Source organism: Notolepis coatsorum (genome assembly GCF_963971535.1).
Source record: "Notolepis coatsorum genome assembly, chromosome: 9".
NCBI classification, from domain to species: Eukaryota; Metazoa; Chordata; class Actinopteri; order Aulopiformes; family Paralepididae; genus Notolepis; species Notolepis coatsorum.
This window is the reverse complement of record NC_140173.1, coordinates 64791743-64812953: the sequence shown is the minus strand read 5'-3', so window position 1 is coordinate 64812953 and position 21211 is coordinate 64791743. Positions and strand designations below refer to the sequence as shown.

General features: G+C 44.2%; 1 protein-coding gene across 1 annotated transcript in view; it reads right to left on the bottom strand.

Annotated features, from left to right (window-relative positions):
• The window catches only part of tjap1 (tight junction associated protein 1 (peripheral)), a gene marked incomplete at its 3' end in the record, with an annotated part of 199719 nt that extends 180121 nt beyond the window's left edge, over nt 1-19598 (bottom strand). The window contains exon 1 of the mRNA XM_084321291.1: nt 19552-19598. The remainder of the gene's footprint in view (nt 1-19551) is intronic.
• Between the last annotated feature and the right edge of the window lie 1613 nt (nt 19599-21211).

Below are 21211 nucleotides of genomic sequence, written 5' to 3'. Positions count from 1 at the left end.
CTCAGGGTGCTGGTCTGGATCTAGAAGCTGCCTGCGCTCAGGGTGCTGGTCTGGATCTAGAAGCTGCGTGAGCTCAGGGTGCTGGTCTGGATCTATAGAAGCTGCCTGAGCTCAGGGTGCTGGTCTGGATCTAGAAGCTGCCTGAGCTCAGGGTGCTGGTCTGGATCTAGAAGCTGCCTGAGCTCAGGGCAGGGCTGTACGTTAACTTTTTTTGCACATAGCACTGGTGCTACAGAGGTTGATAGTTTTGTAGCACAGGCCAAAATCTTGTAGCACAAGTATAAAACGTGTTATATTTGTAACAGTCACAAATGTGCCTATTGTATTTGTGTTATTTAGTTGCAGTGCCATGTTTGGCTGTCATTTAGTATATCGCCATGTGTTATTATTACTATGATACTCTCATAATTATGCTATTTTCAATTAATATCATAAACAACATAAGGAATATTCGCATAATTTTGAGTGGACTGAAGGAATGAGTCAGCGTTAATAGTTTTAAATGCAAATAATTTATTGAAACATAGAAGTGGGGTCGGTTGGGACACACACACACACACACACAATGGGGGACCCTGATGTAAACAAGACAAACGTCTTTCTCTGGTCTGCATCCCCTTAACAATTGTGTGTATTGAGCCGTACTGTACCCATTCTGCAATCTGTTAAATAAAGTTTTCATTCATTCATTCACACACACTGTTTCAACTCACCACCCCCGCATCATATTGTAGTCTAGTCTGTCTTCAAACTTCCACTCCTCTCGAAACTTGTTTATATTTGAATATCATCATTATCTGTCCATCCTCAGTTTACTATAATATACTCCTGTCCTGAGTCCTGACTAGTGACTTCATCGTCTTTCCAAACGCACGCACGCACACACACACAGGGAAGGGGAGAGAGTGCCCCCCATTTCCCTTTCCACACTGTGTCTGCTGGCTCTGCGCCTCTGATCAGGATTAGCTTGTTAGCTTGCTAACGTTGTAGTGATTGTAATGGTACATAAACGTTAATTTCGGGCGATGTGCGCATAAAGGAATGGCGACGGTGCAAAGCATGTAGATGCATTTGACCCGTTGCGAGAAAGAAAAAACACCACGGACTTATTTCGGGACGTGTAGGCGCACTGCTGTGTTAACGCAGCAGTATGCACCAACCGACCAACGCGCTGCTCTGCTTGCAGATAACGCAGAAGCACGGATAGGGCGGATACGACTCGTCGAGTTGTCACAAGAGTTTTTTCAAAATAAGAGTATCATATGCACCTGAACGTTGCTAGCTTTCGGAGCCTAGCTGGAGCTGCGTGTGGGCAGAAATGAGACCCGCTACAGGATTTTCAAAATAAGAGTATCTATATGAACCGAATCCCTATCGCACCAGTGCTACTGAAGTAAATCCATCCATCGCACAGACAGCTGTTGCTGTAGCACGTGCGATATATATGTCGCACTGTACACCCCTGGCTCAGGGTGCTGGTCTGGATCTAGAAGCTGCCTGAGCTCAGGGTGCTGGTCTGGACATCTGGTGGTGACACATGTATGGTGCAGTGCGGCACACAGGGATACGTTATTAGAATGTGGGGTTGGGGCTTCAATTAGCCTGTAGTCAATCACACCAGCTCTCCTCAGTCCCTGTAAGAAGAACAGTGCGCACCAGTGAGCAGCAGCTTGACAGTTCTGTACGGCTGAGGCGAGGCGACACCGGGGCTCCGTCAGAATAACTTCAACCAGGGACAAACTGCAGAGATCCAGGGGCAATAATACACCCTGCCTGTATATCACCCACAGCATCATCATAGGACCATTATATATATATTCCGCTCATTCCAAAACATGAATTAATGGATGTTTTATTGTGGTGTCACACCGGGCTTGATGTGTTCCGTCCACATGCGGTGGATCCAGATATATATATTATATTCGTTCATTCAGTTTAACATATTTGAGACAAATCCAATTACTATCTCCATAGATTGTGTTTCCCGGCAAAGATAACGACTGGTTTGGATACGGGAGGCGGCGTGCGTTAAAGTAATTATGCGATAGACCGGCCTAATCTCACACCATTTAATGCGTCTACTGACACTCACATTCCACATCTGGCCGGTAGCAACACGCGTGTTTGCACTGCCACATTATAACAGATTTTCTAGCAGCACTGAGGATAGTCTATGTAACAGATGACTCTAGCATGTGACATTAGATTAATTTGGTTTATTTAAAAAAAAAATTATTATTGTCATTATTGTTATTATTGCTGTTATTGTCCTGTTAAGTCTTGTTTATTATTATTATTATTATTATTATTATTATTATTATTATTATTATTATTATTATTATTATTATTATTATTATTATTATTATTACTGTTATTGTGTTTTGTCTTGTTTTCATGTAAAAGAAATATATTTTTTTAAAGTTTGATCAAGAAAATAAAAGATTAATTTTGAACTTCAAATGGTCACTATGTCTAATATAAATAATCTTTTTTTTTATTAATAGTTGTAAGGTGTACATATCTGTTATTTGCATCTTGTTATTTTATATTTAATACTAGGGTATCCATGGTAATGATGCAGCTATAAAGCCCATCACTGGGGGAAGTCTGACCGGGCTTGTATCCCCCAGGTGAGTGTGAGACTGTTAAATCAAAACCTGTAAATATTATTATATAAAATGATTATTAATGTGCGCTGATCTATCTGTAACAGAAGTGTCTTGTGATCTGTGTCATTTGTAATAGTATAGTAATAATAATTGTCAACGTTAGATCGTTATATATATAATTAACGTCATATAACGGTTATTTCGTTTGGTTACAGAAATAATTTGTTAGCATGGTAAGTTTCACACCTCAGTCCTCATCAGTCTTCCTCACCGTGTCACAGAGAGGAAGACTTTGGAGCAGGATCCACACATTCATTCAATAACCATGAGTGTGAGGCTCAAATAGCTTGTTGTGATGAACAGAATCAAATGTTGTATTCGGTTAGAAACTGGTCGATGGACCTATACTTTATATTGTATTATATATGTATATGCATAGATTGTATGTCAGGATGGTGTATCTATGGAATGGCCACTTTCTCTATCACACTCTCACATGCGCATATCTAGCCGCATACACATGTCTAGGACACACATACTCGTATGTGTACATAACTGAATTACACACACTCATATGCAGGGTACAAAATAGTTACACGCCCAGCGCCACTGGCTTGTAGATTTATTCTTTGGCGATTAGAATTTAAGATGGCGATGTACAAACATGAAGGCCATTTTCAACCAATGAGAAGGGTGAACCTGTGATATCCTGTTCAGGCTTTGTCAGTCACATCCTGTTTTGACGCCATTGTTGTTGTCGTTAGCTTACATGCTAACGTTAATGGCAGCGACCATAGCATTGTGGCTAGGCTAGCTATCATCGCTTAATAGAGCTAGTGAATGGATAAACAACGTTATTTAACATTGCAGAATGGGTACAATTACAATGCGGCTCAATACAAACAATTGTTAAGGGGCCCAGGGGGTGTAGCGATGTGACGCGGGGAGCGGGAAGCGCTCGATTCAAGGTGAGCGGTGAGCGAGCGGAGAGCGACTTGGGGGCGGGGTCAACATGAGCGATTAGCGGAGCAATTCGTTTCCTTATATCGCTTCCTCCAGGGTTCCAACTTGTGTTGACAAAATGCAACCCTGTTCAGCTACGGGGAATCAGCGCTCTCTCTCTAGACTAGAAAGGTGCACTCAGTAGAGCACAGATGTCCGCCAGGGCGGCAGCCACACATAATAATAATAATAATAATAATAATAATAATAATAATAATAATAATAATAATAATAATAATAATAATAATAATAATAATAATAATAATAATAATAATAATAATAATAATAATAATAATATATTGGATTTGTAATGCACTTTTTGTTCACTGGGATCCCAAAGTGCTACACTACATGGTTAAAACAGTTAAAAAAATTGAAATAAAATGTGTGTCCCGACCCCACTTCTATGTTTCAATAAATTATTTGCATTTAAAACTATTAACACCGACTCATTCCTTCAGTCCACTCAAAATTATGCTAATATTCCTTATGTTGTTTATGATATTAATTGAAAATAGCATATGAGAGTATTATATGTAATAATAACACATGGCGATATACTAAAAAGCTATTTATAATTTTTGGCTAGTAAAAAATCTGCCTGGCTGGTACTTTAAAAAATCTACCAGCCAAATGGCTGGTAAGTCAAAAAGTTAAGTTTGTTCCCTGCTCATATGCACAAGGCTGAGATATACATGCCAGAGGCACACATACATGCATATACTCACTTGTAGGGAACAGGCATACACACACGTACTTATACACATATTTGAAGCATAAGCTCTCACTTACACATATAGGGGATATACACATACATAGGGGACACACACATACATAGCTGAGACGCACATGCATATACACACCTGAGATATACACTCACACAGGTGGCAGAGACGCACATGGATACGAGACACACACAGAAGGTAGGATTACAGTCACATACCTGAGAGATGCACACACACACACGTATGAGACATACACACATACCTACGTGAGACACGTACCCACATACACATATCTGAGACACACATTCATACATGTTCTCACGCACACGTACATATATTTGAGACGCATCCTCTCACATGCACTATGGAGAAAGATGGCATCCCGATAGAAGATGCAGCACATACCTGCTCAAGTTTCAAGTTTCTTTAATAGTTGTCATACAGAAGTACAGAATACTTTTATACAAAATGCTTCTTACTGTTACGCTCCAGAGACTGTGCAAGACAAGAGAAGTATGAAATAAAATAACATAGTATAGTATGTAAATTAGAAGTAAAAAAAATTAGGTCACAGTGTTCAGTATAGACATATGTACAATGTTCGATGCAGAATAGACGTAACTGAGTTACCATATAATATACAATACTATGCAGTGTACTAATATACAATACTATATAGTGCAAGGCAGAAATGGGATGAGGTGCAATTTAGGTAAAATTTACAGTAGGTGTACGAGTTGTAGTGCAAATCCTTTATCAATAAATATAAAGTGTGTTTGTGTGATCTAAAGTGTGGAGAGTGGGTGCTGCAGTGTGTTGTTTGTTTAAGTGAGTGTGTGCGTGTGGGTGTGTGTGCTGTGTGCATTTGATGGTTGTTGCATAGTGTTTATTGTTCGTTTAGCAGCCTGATGGCCTGGGGATAGAAGCTTCTTCTGAGTCTTTCTGTGCTCGCCTTAAGACTCCGGTATCGCTTGCCTGACCGCAGCAGTTCAAAGAGGCAGTTGTTCAGGTGGCTCGAGTCCTTAATAATTCTCTTAGCCTTCCCCCTGCACCGCTTGTTGTAAATGTTCTGGAGGGTGGGAAGCCCCCCTCCAATTGTGCGTTCGGCTGAACGTGTCACTCTTTGTAGTCTGCTACGGTCTTGTGCAGTGCTATTCCCAAACCAGGAGGTGATGTTGCCAGTCAGGATGCTCTATTGTACATGAGTAGAAGTTCCTAAGGATCTTCTGACTGACTTGGAACTTCCTTAGGCGCCTGAGGAAGTAGAGGCGTTGTCGTGCCTTCTTCACAACACTGTCAATGTGTGTGGTCCATGTCAAGTCCTCGGATATGTGGGCTCCGAGGTACTTGAAACTGTTCACTCTCTCAACCGGTGCCCCGTCTATGCTGAGGGGGCTGTAGTCCTTGACCCCCGACCTCCTGAAGTCCACAATCATCTCTTTTCTTTTGCTGACGTTCAGGGAGAGGCAGTTCTCCTGACACCACTGTGACAGATTTTCTACCTCTTCCAGGTAGGCCCTCTCATCGTTGGCAGAGATCAGGCCCACCACTACTGTGTCATCAGCAAATTTGATGATTGTGTTGTTGTTCCGCTGAGCCACACAGTCGTGTGTGTACAGGGAGTAGAGGAGGGGGCTCAGAACACAGCCCTGGGGGGCCCCTATGTTGAGCGTGATGGATGAGGAGGTGCAGTTGCCTGCTCTTACCACCTGGGGTCTGCCTGTCAGGAAGTCCAAGACCCACTGGCAGAGGTCATAGTTCAAGCCCAGGTCCCTGAGCTTGGCTATGAGTTTGGAGGGGACTATGGTATTGAATGCTGAGCTGTAGTCGATGAACAGCATTCTCACATAGTTCCCCTGCCTCTTGTCCAGGTGTGATGCTGCTGTGTGCAGCACATGGGCTATGGCGTCCTCCATGGACCTGTTGGGGCGATATGCAAATTGCAGGGGGTCCAGGTTGATGGGGAGGGAGGAACAGATGTAGCCCTTCACTAGCTTCTCAAAGCACTTCATGGCTATGGAGGTGAGGGCTACAGGGCGGTAGTCGTTGAGGCAAGCGGGCGTAGATTTTTTGGGTACAGGGATGATGGTGGACTTCTTCAGACAGGTGGGGATTGCAGCCTGTTCCAAGGACAGGTTGAAGATGTCAGTGAATACCGGGGCCAGTTGGTCGGCACAGACTTTTAGGACGCGGCCGGGGATGCCGTCCGGTCCTGCTGCCTTCCTGATATTCACTTTTTTAAAGATCCGTCTCACCTCATGCTCTGTTACCCTGAACACTGAGTCTCCATCAGCAGACCCCCCCCCCCCCATTGCCGTGGTTTGTAGGCTGGTGTTGTTATTCACAGCCTCAAACCTCGCATAGAAGGAGTTGAGATCATTTGCTAAGGATATGTCACTGTTCAGCTTGAGGGAGGTGCCTTTGTAATCTGTCATTGTTCTGAGGCCCTGCCACATGCCTCTAGTGTCAGCCTGTTCAAACTGAAGTTCAACTTTATCCCTGTAACGCCGTTTTGCCTCTATTACTGCTCTCCTGACGTTGTATCTTGCCGTCTTGTGTTCTTCCATGTTGCCTGTCACCAGGCCGGAGTTGTAGGCTGATGTGCGCACTTTCAGAGCCTCACGGACGGATTTATCTACCCAGGGCTTTTGATTTGGGTAGATTCTAATTGTGGTAGAGGGGATTGTTTCTTCTACCAGAGTACAGACAAAGTCAAGCACCGTTTCAGTGTATTCGTTAATATTGGCTGTGTTATCACGGAATACCCTCCAGTCTGTGCATTCAAGTGCAGCTTGGAGTGTCTCCTCTGACGTCACAGTCCAACGCTTAACCTCTCGCGAGACCACCGGCGTTCGCTTGAGACTTTGTTTATACTTTGGCAAAAGAAAAATGGCGGCGTGATCGGACTTACCGAATGGGCTAAGAGCCTGTGACTTGTACCCATTCTTAAATTGCGAGTATACATGGTCTAATATGTTCTCGCCTCTGGTGGGACAGGTCACATGCTGATAGAAATTCGGCAACACCTTTTTAAGACGCGCGCTGTTGAAATCGCCCAGAACCAGAATGGCAGCGTCAACGCTAGCTATCTGTTGTTTGTTTACCTCGTCGTGCAGTTTTGAAAGTGCGGCCTCAGTGTTCGAGTGTGGTGGGATGTACACTCCGATGAGGATGATGGACGTTAACTCTCTCGGAAGAAAGAAGGGTCGACATTTGATCGTGATGAACTCCAGGTCTGGGGAGCAGTGGTTAGACAATTCCTTTGCGTTGCCTATATCGCACCACTCCTTGTTTATCATGAAGGCAATGCCGCCTCCTTTCGTCTTTAGTGACTCTGTCGTCCGGTCCTTGCGGAGGACAAAGAAGTGGTCTGCCGGTTCTATTGCATGAACCGGCAGGTAGATCGGTCTACATGTAACGTATGTGCATCAGGGATATATATGCACAATGTATAGTAATGTTATTTTTTTGTAAGTGCTTTTTTAATTTCCATGTCAGTTGTTAATGTGTTTGTATGAGTCTTTTGTATGTTTTGTATGATGTTACGAAAAAGAAAAAGACAAATCTTGGATGTTGCATATTATGCTGTGGAAAGATGTCTTGTGAATATTGGAAAGATTTGTGCAAAAATATCAAAAAAAAAAAAAAAAAATGGTCGATGGGTTTACTTCAAAGTGGGGTGGACTGCAGTGGGAATGTTGCTGAACACCCTTGCAGATGTGATCTTGTACCAAAAAGGAAACCAGAATTGCGCTGTGTCAGTGGGTTCCGGCTCAAGCAGGTTCATGTTCAGCCAGGAAATCACCAAACAGGCACAAGCAGAAAGAATTTGCCTCACAACCCACCAATCTGCCAACACATCTCCGCCAGCATCTGCACTGGTACAGAAATAAGAGCCCAAATACTTCAGGTTTAGTGTTATCTAACTACTATACAGGAATGGATCGCTGTCTATCTGTCTGTCCTGTCCTTTCCATATCTCGAGAACCGGTCATCTGATCGACTTCACGCTTGCCGGGTGTGTTGCTGAGGAGCAAGGGGGGTGCGGCCAGATGGTGGCGCTATAACAACAAACTACATTTTGTCATGTAAGGCTGTTTTTCCTAGGGGGATGGAAACAGGGAACAAAGAGCTGTGTGTGTGTTGTAGGCTTGGACGGTATAATTTTTTACACATAATATTGTGTAATTTCAACGTGGAAATAAGGAATATCAAAATAAAAGCACATGTTGAACTTGATCATGGCTATTTATTAGAACATTTTATTACAGCACTATGTTATCAATACAATTTATGAATATTATCAACAAAAGCAACGGAATTGTTTTTTTTATACACATTTATAAAACAAGGCATATTTAACCCAAATATGTTGCCAGAAAATAAAGAAAATTAAAGAAAATGTGTTCACATGCGCTTTTCTTTTGGGAAAATAGTTCCCAAATTGTTCAATGAGCCCTTCTATGTGGCTACAGATAAGTGGCTTCAAATATTTCTTGCAACATTCTGTACCTCCAAAAAGCCATCAAGCTGAGTAGATCTCACCCTCAAAGATCTCGGCTAGATATGCCAGCTGTGCCAGCCATTCATTATCAGCACATTTCTCTGCCAATGGGTTGTTTTTGTCTGCAAGGAAAATCCCTGCTTCTTTTCTCTCTCCGCGCTTCTGACAACAAACATATCCATTGCGAGTGTCAAGGTTACACACAAAAGACGAGATGTCCTGAGATTTCCCCAAGGGGATCAATAAAGGAATATCTTATCTTATCTTATCTTATGTGGTTTCCGCAAGTATGCGCTGGATGTAGTGAGATGTGTATTGGAATACTGTGTCGGCCTCCGTTGATGAAGGGGCGAGACATGGCAAATACAAACAGCTGCCAGGTGGAAAACTCGAAAACTGGAGTTGGTCTTCGGTTTTATTCTCTTTTTAATTTGTTTTGCCAATGCGCGACCCACTGTCGCCTACTCGCGACCCCACTTTGGGTTGCGACCCATAGATTGAGAACCGCTGGATTACGGTAATAGCATTTTTGTTGTTTTTAAAGGTCCCATGTCTTATAAATTGCCTTTTCCAGTGTTTAGCATTGTTTTCTAGCAATGTGGGGTTGTATCAATGGGGTCTGTGTCTCCAATTCTCATTTTGGCTCATCACTCCAGTCTCGAGTTCACAAGATCCTCCCTCACTGAACTAAGCCATTCTGATTTGACTGTTTTGCTGATGTGAATAAGGCACTGGTTGTAGTCACCGCCCACAATCAACAATTCCTCAAACGGGTTGACGTGGCACGGGTGCCGACAGAGAGAGCAGAGAACGAGCGAGCGAGAGAGAGAGAGAGACAGAATCAAGAATCAACAGGTTTATTTGTCACATACATACCAGGGCATACAGTGAAATGCGGGAAGGGAAGAGAGAGGGAGAGAGAGAGAGAGAGGGACACGGAGCACCCCACAATCTCCCGACCACGCGCGCAGGGAAACACACACAGTCGGGAGCACTCGCATATCACTGTCAACCTGCTGCAAAATATCATTGTGCACGCTCCCTCCCACGCGCGCGCCCGTATTCCGATCCATGCAATAATATTCACAGGGGTATATATTGTCATTTGAAACAAGTTACCAATGCATTGTCCCGTGGGATTATGCCCCCCGCGGCGAAATTATTTAGTATCCCCCTCAATCTCTCTATGTCTCTCTCTGTCTGCCAGTGCAGACTGTGGGTGACTGTCACTCAAAGCGCTTTGCGAGTATGGGCGGAGCCCAGCCAAAAACAGCTTGAAATCTTGAAGTGGATTTTTGGCCTTTCTGTATTTTTCACCCATCCCAATTTAGTCGTTATGCCTATTCCCTTCCTGGTCGTTGCGCGCATTGCCCCACTGTTGGCCTGGGGAGGGTGTAGAACTACCGCATGCCTCCTCCGTCACCAGCCGCTTCTTTTCACTTGACAGCGACAACTTTCACTGGGGGAACGTAATGCGTGTGGAGGTTCACGCTATTTCCGTGTAGTACCTCGATAACGTAACCAACTGAAAGCACCATTGAAACAAGTCTACCTCGATGACGTAACCAACTGAAAGCACCATTGAACAGTCTACCTGAATGATGTAACCAACTGAAAGCACCATTGAAACAAGTCTACCTCGATGACGTAACCAACTGAAAGCACCATTGAACAGTCTACCTGAATGACGTAACCAACTGAAAGCACCATTGAACAGTCTACCTGAATGACGTAACCAACTGAAAGCACCATTGAACAGTCTACCTGAATGACGTAACCAACTGAAAGCACCATTGAAACAAGTCTACCTGAATGACGTAACCAACTGAAAGCACCATTGAAACAAGTCTACCTCGATGACGTAACCAACTGAAAGCACCATTGAAACAAGTCTACCTCGATGACGTAACCAACTGAAAGCACCATTGAACAGTCTACCTGAATGACGTAACCAACTGAAAGCACCATTGAACAGTCTACCTGAATGACGTAACCAACTGAAAGCACCATTGAACAGTCTACCTGAATGACGTAACCAACTGAAAGCACCATTGAACAGTCTACCTGAATGACGTAACCAACTGAAAGCACCATTGAAATGATGGGAACATCCTTTTTTAATCTCCCTGCTGTACAGTAGCTTCCTAGAGGTGCTGTGGGGGGCGACAGTGGCTCAGGAGGTAGATCAGTCGTCTGGTAATCTGGAGGTTCCCAGTTCGATTCCCGCTCCTCCCGGGCAGCGTGTCAACTTGTCCTTGAGCAAGACACCTAACCCCTAACTGCTCCTGATGAGCAGGTTGGCACCTTGCATGGTCGCCTCCGCCGTCGGTGTGTGAATGTGAGTGAATGGGTAAAATGTGAGGAACAAATTGTAAAGCATTTTGGATAAAAAGAGATATATAAATGCACCATTTACCATCTATTCCTCTAATTAATTATCTGTTTGAATTCTGCCACAAAGAAGTCATACAAGGTTGTCACAGGTTAATGTGAGGTTCAGTGTCCAGTCCACTATCGAAGCAGTCACCTTCAGAAAGGCTTGATTTGCATCGTTTTAATTAAAATATTCTCTCAGGAAATTACATCTACTCGTTGAAAATGAGAGCTGTATTGAAATGACCATTGACAGATTCTAATACATTCTGGTCAGTTGGAGAATTATGTAAAAAATACACACCTGCTCTCTCTGGACAGGTGGGTCGGAGAAGAACAGATGTTAAAAAAATAATTAAAAAAAATAAAAAGATTCAATATCAACTATTTAAAGTTAACTGAATGCTAATCAGAGCGGACATGGAAAAGCTGATGAAAGTAAAGGAAAGCTGCCTTAGGAGAGTGGGCAGGCTGCTTGAAATAACCCTGATCTTGAAGCTATACATGCCTACTCCTCTAGTCAGAAAGGCATCACTATAGACACAGGAGATGAAAGAGCACTTGGCTCCCGACATCAGTTTTACATGTCAATCGAGCGTTCAAAGACCGTTCACAAGGACGCCGTTATCCTTTTGTAACTTGAAAAGATGTTAAGAGTTAAAAGGGATAGTTCTGTAATTTACTTCCCACCATGTAGCTTTCAGTGAGCATCAGTCAGACAGACAGTAGTAGTAGGGCCCGTTGTGTTGGTTTCCATCTTAACTATACGGCTCATATATAAATATATACAGAGGATTAAGCTGAGACTCTGCAGATCAACGTCATCATTCAGTTAGAAAGAAGATGTCCTGCAGCTGGAGGAGACGGAGGTTGATTGAAGGAGCCTCTACTGTAGGTTAATCCTGGAGGGTGAAAAGCCTCCTAATCCGTCCTGTACAGCAGGCCTCGGAACACTGTTCTAATACCAGAGGGGAGGTTTAATCAAAGCAGCTACTGGGGGCGACAGTGGCTCGGTAGGTAGAGCAGTCGTCTGGTTATCCGGAGGACGTTCCAGGTTCCTCTCGAGCAGCGTGTCGGAAGTGTCCTTGAGCGAGACACTTAAACCCCAACTGCTCCCGATGAGCAGGTCGGCACCTTGCATGGTTGCCTCCACCGTGGGGGTGTGAGATTGTGTGAGTGAACACATTGTAAAGTGCTTTGGATAAAAGCGCTATATGAATGCAGCCATTTATTTATTTATTTACTTTCATTATACTATTATTTAATTTATTTAACGGAGGCGCGGTTGGCCTTCCAGCGATGTATGTTTCCACAACGCCTGAACAGAGCCGCGCGGCCTTGGAGACTAAGAGCACGAAGTGAGGATGCGAGTCAGGTGAAATCTAAACATTCAAAGTAAACATTGAAGTCATTATTTGCCATAGTTACAGGCTATCGGAAACCCTGGTGTGTACGGTGGGGCCTTCAATCAGTCATTGTGAAAACAGGAACGTACTCTCTCCTTCTGCTGCTGTGTCTCACAGGGTGGAGAAACTAGGCCCATTACATCAAACACCTTTTAATCAACTTCTCCGCCAATTATCCCTGCGGCATCCATCACCCTCAACACAGGGGCCCCCCAGGGCTGTGTTCTGAGTCCCCTCCTCTACTCGCTGTACACACACACAACTGTGTGGCACAGCGGAACAACACAATCATCAAGTTTGCTGACGACACAGTAGTGGTGGGCCTGATCTCTGCAAACGATGAGAGAGCCTACCTGGAAGAGGTAGAGGTTCTGGCGGGATGGTGTCAGGAGAACAGCCTCTCCCTGAACGTCAGCAAAACAAAAGAGATGATTGTGGACTTCAGGAGGTCGGGGGTCAGGGACTACAGCCCCCTCAGCATCGACAGGGCACCGGTCGAAAGAGTGAACAGTTTTAAGTACCTCGGAGTCCACATATCCGAGGACATGAACCACACACATTGACAGTGTAGTGAAGAAGGCACAACAGCACCTCTACTTCCTTAGGCGCCTAAGGAAGTTCAAAGTGAGTCAGAAGATCCTTAACACTTTGATTGCCACGCAGTATGCCCATCCTTATGCCCAGTCTGCCAGCGCTGTAACCCTATGGAGATGTTTACCTTCTTTGCAGGGCTATAACTTTTTAAATATTATAGCTATATCGACATTACTATGGCCCATTCAACATCGGGTATCTATCGTTCCGGATGTGGGAACGTTATATTTTTTCATTCATACATTGTTGTGTTAATACCGTCGAGAATATAAGTATGTTTTTAAGGTTTTCTGCTGTAATTCCAAAAACGCGAGTTATAGGACCTGAAGCATAGATTATCGATTGGCGTTTCTTTCCTATACACGCTATATTAAAAAATTCAAATGTATATGATCGGTATACATTATGCTTCATCATGCGTGAAGGAAAGGGGTGGGGGGGTCGATTATAATTCCTTGATCGTCAGTAACGGCTTTATTTAGTATGGGTTATGTTGAGCAGATGGATTGCCGTGAAATGAATAAACAATCGGGCTGAAAATAACGTTATATTCCTCTTACCGTTCGCAGATGAGACTGGAGGAAAAATATTCCAATTATTTGATGTCGATCTGCTAGATCCATTTCCCGTTTGTATGACGCAATAAACGCCAAAATCATATTGATTATTGCGTTTCGAAAGCGATCCGATGCCCTCGAGTGTTTGTCCACGTAACAAGATATTACCGCCGGAGGGATTTCCTCGATGCACCAGCGCCACTTCCGGTTTGGCGTGGAGTGTAACTCGCCCGATCATCCACCAGGCGGCGGTATTGAGGCGTTGCAATATCAGACAGGGTGCAGCTGCAGTCCCGGAGGGAGGCTGGATGAATTATGAATGCCATGGCGAAAAAATTCAATATTGATCCCAAAAACGTGTTTATTCATTGTTGGCGTTCAACGCATGGCGGGCAATAACGAATGATCACGTTGTTGGCGTCCAATATGTTAAGAACTTCTACTCATGCACAATAGAGTGCATCCTGACTGGCAATATCACCTCCTGGTTTGGGAATAGCACCGCACAAGACCGTAGCAGACTACAAAGAGTGGCCCGTTCAGCAGAACGCACAATTGGAGGTGGGCTTCCCACTCTCCAAGACATTTACAACAAGCGTTGCAAGAGTAAGGCTAAGAGAATAATAAAATACTCTATTTTCTTTTTAATAGAATGGATCATTAAAATCAAAGGGTATTGCACATAAATAGGCACTTCTATCAACCGGTTTTAATAAACAAACTCTAAACATGAAAATCGAATGTAGATATGGGATCGAATATTCAAATGTTCCCAACGCTAACGCTGTCGCGTCCGTGACGAAGACGGGCAGGAGCACTTGGATGGTCCCCAGGCGTGGCTCACGCCACAGCCCTCGTCTGCCCTTGGGGGGAAGGACGACGGGATGGGTTAAGCGCAGAGGAGTATTGCATCGGCGATCCTACAGACAATGCAAGCGTGTGTGTTCCGGTGTGTGTGTGCCGCTAACATTGAGTGTCGTTGCATGCCAATTAAAGACCTCTGCTACAGGTCCTGCATTATTATTATAGAGAGAGAGAATGAAAGAGAGGGGGCAGAGAGAGAATGAAAGAGGGGAGAGAGAGGATGAGCGAGAGAGACAGAGACAGAGAAACAGAGAGAGAGAGACACACACAGAGAGAGATAAGGGGTAGAGAGAGAGAGAATGAAAGAGGGGAGGAAGAGAGAGACAGAGAGAGACAGAGACAGACAGACAGACACACAGACAGAGAGAGAGAGAGAGAGAGAGAGAGAGAGAGAGAGAGAGAGAGAGGGGGGGGAGGGAAGAGAGATAGGGGGTAGAGAGATAATGAAAGAGGGGAGAGAGGAAGAGAGAGAGAGACAGAGACAGAAAGAGAGAGAGAGAGAGAGACACACACAGAGAGAGAGACAGAGAGACACAGACAGAGAGAGAGAGACTACCACTACAAAGCCCTTCAGAGCCAAGAGATGAACCCAGATAAGAGTCCCCTCTGCCAGCTAGTCAGAAATCTCTGCCCACAAATGCTTCAGGACAGATACCAAAAAATCTGGCCCAACCAAATAATCTCAAAACAAAAAGAAAACTATATAGAATATTGGAACAAATCAACCAAATCTCAAAGTAAATTAGAATTCTATTTGACCCTAAACAGAGAGTACATGGTGGCAGAATACCTGACTACTGTGAATGAGATAAAATTAAGAAAAACATTGACACGGTACAGACTGTGTGGACACAGTCTAGCCATAGAAACAGGCCGTCACAGGCAAAACTGGCTGCCCAGAGAGGCCAGGCTGTGTTCACTTTGCCATCAGGGGGACATTGAGACAGAACCTCACTTCCTGCTATACTGTGAGAAATACAAGGACCTAAGAGAAGTCTTCTTTGATAAAATAAACAAAATTGATGCACAGTTTATCCATCTCCCTGATCACCAAAAGCTACTATACATGTGTGGGGAGAAAAGTCAGTGTACAGCATTAGCTGCAAAATATGTAGACGGTTGTCACAAAATAAGAGAACAAGCCCTGTAAATGTATCTGAATGGCCACACTTGAAAAATGACTACCCGATCGAGTGACTATTTTGTAAATTAATATGTTTCTTGTTGATTGTCCTTACTGTTATTACTAATATTATGATATTGTATTGCTTAATATATATGTTATTGTTTGTATGTTGAACTTGGCAATAAGTATGTTAATATTTCATGCCAATAAAGCCTATTTGAATTGAATTGAGAGAGAGAGAGAGAGAGAGAGAGAGAGAGAGAGAGAGAGAGAGAGAGAGAGAGAGAGATAGAGAGAGACAGATAGAGAGATAGGGGGGGAGAGAGATAGGGGGGGAGAGAGACATAGAGAGAGACAGAGAGAGAAATAGGGGGAGAGAGAGATCAGAACGCAGAAGCAGTAAGGATTACTGTGGTTAATTCTAATGGATGCTCAGTGATTAGGACTGATCTGATCAGGAAATCTGAAACCCACAAAGAACATCAAATCAAATAGTCTGCAAGTGTGCAGCTGGGGGAACAGGCTGAGAGACGACTGAACAGTTTGTTGCTGAACATCATATTGTTACTGAACAGCATCTCGCTATGAGAACATGCAAACTAAGGAGACGCTGTTTGACAACCATGTCTAAAACCGGCTCTCATTTACCGTCACTGTTCCATCTCAACCATCAACCTCATCATCACTGAGTCTAAGGCTATGTGTCCACTCAAAGCCTTTTTTTCAAGGCGGACCGCTTTGAAAAAAGAAGAAAAAAAAAGCTTCTAGCGTTTTTCTGGGTCTCCCCAGAGCTCGCGCCAGCCACGGCTCCGCCCCTTCCTCGATGAGTTACATTGATGAGCGCGCTCCTTTCCAAAAAAGTTGAACTAGTTTCAACTTTATGAGCTGGGAGTGCTCCGCCAAAAACGCTGCCGTCGAGAGCTCATAAAACGCGAGGCGTGGCTCTGGGAAGAGGAGCGCGCCTGACGCTTCTCCAGCATAGAAATGAATGACAGAAAGGAGCTGACAACTCATAAAACGTCGGCTATGGACACAAGCCCTAATGATGTTTTAACCATTACGGTTAGGTAGAGGAGACAGCTCCACGGTTAGGTAGAGGAGACAACTCCACAGTTAGAGGAGACAGCTCCACAGTTAGGTAGAGGAGACAGCTCCACAGTTAGAGGAGACAGCTCCACAGTTAGGTAGAGGAGACAGCTCCACAGTTAGAGGAGACAGCTCCACAGTTAGAGGAGACAGCTCCACAGTTAGAGGAGACAGCTCCACAGTTAGAGGAGACAGCTCCACAGTTAGGTAGAGGAGACAGCTCCACAGTTAGAGGAGACAGCTCCACAGTTAGAGGAGACAGCTCCACAGTTAGAGGAGACAGCTCCACAGTTAGGTAGAGGAGACAGCTCCACAGTTAGAGGAGACAGCTCCACAGTTAGGTAGAGGAGACAGCTCCACAGTTAGAGGAGACAGCTCCACAGTTAGGTAGAGGAGACAGCTCCACAGTTAGAGGAGACAGCTCCACAGTTAGGTAGAGGAGACAGCTCCACAGTTAGGTAGAGGAGACAGCTCCACAGTTAGGTAGAGGAGACAGCTCCACAGTTAGAGGAGACAGCTCCACAGTTAGAGGAGACAGCTCCACAGTTAGGTAGAGGAGACAGCTCCACAGTTAGGTAGAGGAGACAGCTCCACAGTTAGAGGAGACAGCTCCACAGTTAGAGGAGACAGCTCCACAGTTAGAGGAGACAGCTCCACAGTTAGAGGAGACAGCTCCACAGTTAGAGGAGACAGCTCCACAGTTAGAGGAGACAGCTCCACAGTTAGAGGAGACAGCTCCACAGTTAGAGGAGACAGCTCCACAGTTAGAGGAGACAGCTCCACAGTTAGAGGAGACAGCTCCACAGTTAGAGGAGACAGCTCCACAGTTAGAGGAGACAGCTCCACGGTTAGGTAGAGGAGACAGCTCCACAGTTAGAGGAGACAGCTCCACAGTTAGAGGAGACAGCTCCACAGTTAGGTAGAGGAGACAGCTCCACAGTTAGAGGAGACAGCTCCACAGTTAGAGGAGACAGCTCCACAGTTAGAGGAGACAGCTCCACAGTTAGGTAGAGGAGACAGCTCCACAGTTAGAGGAGACAGCTCCACAGTTAGGTAGAGGAGACAGCTCCACAGTTAGGTAGAGGAGACAGCTCCACAGTTAGGTAGAGGAGACAGCTCCACAGTTAGGTAGAGGAGACAGCTCCACAGTTAGGTAGAGGAGACAGCTCCACGGTTAGGTAGAGGAGACAGCTCCACAGTTAGAGGAGACAGCTCCACAGTTAGGTAGAGGAGACAGCTCCACAGTTAGGTAGAGGAGACAGCTCCACAGTTAGAGGAGACAGCTCCACAGTTAGGTAGAGGAGACAGCTCCACAGTTAGGTAGAGGAGACAGCTCCACAGTTAGAGGAGACAGCTCCACAGTTAGGTAGAGGAGACAGCTCCACGGTTAGGCGGAGATAGTGGACGACCGATACATATCCGATAGTGACACACACACACACACACACACACAACTGATTACAATACCCATGTGTGCTTCATTATGCAGATGTAATCAATGGTCCAAAATGATTTGCTTCATTGTGTCATTTGGGACAATTAACATAATGTACATAGTTTTGATCATTATCAGCGGATTTTACAAGCTGTCAAGTAGACTGGTAGGAACCAGCCGGGGGGGGGGGGGTACGACACAGCCGTACTAATAATATATCCGGAAGATTCATCATAACGCAAACCGTAATCGTGTCGTCAAAATCCACACGGTACTCCATAATCCACACCATAAATATCTTGATTGTACACTCTGAACAGGCCTCGGGGTAGACTCTAAGGTTTTCTTTCTCCATTACATTCAGCGGGTGATTCATTCAAATTAAACAGGGAAGGGGACAGGAGCGAAGTACATATTTTATCATATTTCCCTACGGGTCACCAGGGGAACACTTGTATGGAAATGTGTGATAAACTGATAACACACTTCCACGTCCCACGCGAGGAACTGGCCTTAAGTGATCCAAACGTAAAACAAGCCAGCAGCTACATTTAGAATAAAAATGGAGACACGTCTCAAGTCCACTGATAAAAGGACTAAGAGTAGACAACAAGTAAATATCATCTTTTAACTGTATTTCTTTATTACACTGAGAGTGATTTACAACCGGTTAAGAAAGTACAAATAATAATATATTTCATTATTATATCATAGAATCTTTGATTCTTTATAGATTTTTTTGTTACATAGTTAGTTTTATATAGCAAACACAACGTTCTCACAGCTTCCATATCTGTTGCTATGGTTACCCCGTATTTCTGACCACAGCACTTGAACGGCAGTCTGAAGCCTTTCACTGCCGCACTATCAAACGGTTAACCCTTTCACTGCGACAATGCACAGAAGGTTAACCCTTTCACTGCCACACAACAGCCGGTTAACGACCGTCGGTTGTGTGATAGTAAAGGGTTAACCTTCTGTCGTGTGGCAGTGAAAGGGTTAAGCACGACTTCATGGGATGGGGGAGCTTCCCAGACGCACTTGAAAGCACGGTTACTTGACGGTGGCAAGGTGCTATAGATAACATTCAGCCACTAGATGGCGCACCAGCATGTCATTTTATCCAATCAAGTGAATTCCACGTGGGGAAATGTATTTTTTATTTTGGGTGTTAAATAATAATAATAAATAATTCATGAACATCTGTGCATCACTAGTTTCAACAATTTTTTCTTTCTTTTTTTAAGAGGAAAGGTAAACGGAAAAGTACCCAAACGCGGCGGTATTCCAGCTCTGTCCTCATCCACTGGTTGTCAGGTCCTGGGCAGCATTCTGAAAGATAAAAGAGCAGGTTGCTGGGTTGAGATGAAAGGCAGCGGAGCAGAGCTGATGAGCAGCAACTTATCCCTTTACATCAAGTCTTCCCCACATGACCCTCTTTTCTTTTTTCCACAGCATCAGAAGGCAGGGGAGAGTGTCACCAGAGACGCTCGCTGGCAAACTTTCTCCCTGCTTCTGTCTGATTAATCTCTGCTTTATTGTACCATGTTAACTAATGACTTCCACAGGGACTGGTGACACAACAAAGCTCCACGATAACAGGGTCTCCAAAAACAGGTCACAGTCAGGGAAAAGAAATATTATAATAATTAGGGATGCACCGAATGGGAAATTCTTGGCCGAAACCGATACCGAAAATAGGAAACAGTTGGCCGAAAACCGAATGCCGAAAGGCCGAAAATGATTAATATAAATATATATATGTTTTTCTTTTTTTTTTAGCTACCTGATTATGGCAAAAGACATGATTATGGCTAAACTTAACTTAAATAATATTAATAATCACTATTATGGACCCATAAAACATTTATTCAGCACTTTTGAATGCATACATTAATTCCAGACTGACTGCTGAAAGATTGTACAATTTAAACATTTTCTCTTTGCATACAACAAAATGTGCATTAAAGTCAAGTGCATTTTCTTTTCTCTGTAGGATAATTACAACAAAGTGCATTCAGATCAAAGCCAAGGTGCTTTAAAACTGCATAACGATTGCATAAAGACACACACACAGGACTGTTGCATTTACTACATCTCCCATGACTCTTAGCGGGGGATGGCGTAGCTTACGAGAGACTACAACGATTGATGACGACTTCCTGTCATCGCATTTCCATTTGCGGTTTAACGATACATTTTCAACAACAGATTGCTGCTAATTAACACTTTGAGTGCCGGGACACGTCTTTTCACGTCTTTGCTGGCCATGCTAAAGTTGCCGGGGGACGCTGTACAGCGTCCTTATATCAATATTTCAAAAATCTGCGATCGGATTCATAATGTCCCTCCGCTGGCCTGAGATCCACCAGCAGGACCCACTGAGCTCTCTGGCGGTTCAGGAACGCCATCTGGTGGCCGATCGGCGCAATCGCCAAACAGGATGTTGAATAGAGGTTGTCCTAGACGACCGTAGTACTTCCGGCGCTCGCTATAGGTCCCGCGACTCTGGCTCGTCACACTACACAGTGATCGATTGCCAATAACTCGATAAACAACATGATTTGGACGTATATACCATTATACAAGCTGGAGATGGACCGGGTAAATTTACATCCCATAATGATAAGATTTCAACTCGATGATGATCGCCCAACGGCGCGCGGAGACTGGGGTGAGTTTCAGCGTGTAACGTTACCCTCTTCGATACTAACTGCTATTATCAACATTTGACCCACATTAGATGATTGGTATAACGCTGCCCACGGAATTATAAACGCCCCCTAGCCCATCCAGTCAACATCAGATGACGTGTAGTAACTTCTAGAAGTACGTCTAGTTGGAATTTTTTATATCGCGCTGATTGCCATAAAACTGTATTGCATCATCAATATAATGCATTTGGGGCTATAGATCACGTTCTGGAGAAA